The sequence below is a fragment of the Corylus avellana genome, chromosome ca5 (genome assembly GCF_901000735.1).
Source record: "Corylus avellana chromosome ca5, CavTom2PMs-1.0".
NCBI lineage: Eukaryota > Viridiplantae > Streptophyta > Magnoliopsida > Fagales > Betulaceae > Corylus > Corylus avellana.
The window spans coordinates 22996699-22998357 of NC_081545.1; positions in this window are offsets into that span (position 1 = coordinate 22996699).

The following is a 1659-nucleotide window of genomic DNA, read 5'->3' on the forward strand; positions in this document are numbered from 1 at the left end:
TTATATATATATATATATATATAAATGATACATTCGTTTTCGTATCTACCCAGCCCATTAGAACATTTTCGTATCTATCCATAACATGAAAATTTGCTTTCTTTCATCCTTAAACTTTAAGTTCCATGGCTTGGGTGGAGTCTGATCAATTACATTGGGCTCATCAGTTCCAGCCACATTCTCCAGCTCCAAAACCTAAATAAATATATGGAAGGAAAGTAGAAGTTTAAGGCACCGACGCTCCTTGTGTTGGTTCAACATAAAGGAAAAATGAGAACTAGTCTAGGAATTTCAGATTTCAGTATAAAAAAGTGATTTGAAGTATTCAACATTACTATATTCCACTGTCAAACATCCAACAACAATCAATACAGCAATTGTGCATGTTCTACTCTACATGGTGGCACAAAACACCCACCCCTAGAGGATAAATAATGATCAATTGCAGCAGATGTTGTAGACAGCAGACCCCAAAGCCAAACAACAAAGCACAACTGTATGCTTTAAAGGTTTTATTACCCCATTCACGGCATCCCATTTGCAAAACCTCCTCCCATATTATAAGAGAATTAGCTATTCTGCATCTAGACAAACAGAACCTCCAATTTTTCTTCATTTTCTTTCCGAGCTTCTATTACACTGGCAAAGTGCAAGGCTATGAGGCGAGTTGATATGTGGCATAGCCACATGTGTGGGTGCAAAAGCATCGTACAGATTGCCTCCCAGATTTCCTTGAAATAATGCAACAGAAAACAAAATTAAAAAACATAACAGAGGAAATCAAAACCAATGCAATCTAAAGTAATAGGATAAAACCCTTCAATTATCATGTCCCCACACACTCATCATGCAATCTTATGAACCTGTTGAGAATAATATGATCTAGGTCATGGCCTATTAGAATTATAAAAAAATTTAACATATCAAGACTTACAACCATAATGACTCAAGCTAGATCTATAACATTAGAAAAATGATTCCCCTCTATCTTTTCAAAAACTCTAGACCTTTTCATTACAAAATTAAAATAAGATTACAAAAAATAACAAGAATAAAGTAAAATAAGTTTATACAAGCCGCACTTAATTTCACTCATTTAACACCATGCTGGGGCGCCTAAAGTCACAGAGCAATGAGATAATGTTACACCTAGCTCACAAAACTTTATACATCTAGTATTGGTATGATAATAAAAACTCAAAACATACTCACAATGATCATACTTGCCATTTTTGTTTATAAGTATGATCCTATTTGAATTTTTCTCACTACACGGAGAATAAGTGATGTAATTAGATGCACTTGTAAAGTTGTTCTGAGTAAGAATACAAATCTAACATGCTACTAATAGATATGTTTGACATAAGTCGTAATGCTTAAAACATGGTTAATTGTCAACTTCCTTTCTGAACCAACAAGTTTTTAAATAATGAGCATTTTAATGGAGATCAATATCATTTAAAGAAGACCACAAAGGAACAAGGAGCAGACTAATGTCTCCAGTGAAGATGCTCTATTATAAACTGCTGCACCAGCACGTCTTTTTGTCCGTGTTTTAGCTGAACCGATATTCTTTCCCCAGCGAAGAATATTTCTGCAGTTAGATGCATAAAGGTGGAACGTTACAATAGCAATTTATAGACACAAAGAATATGCCTA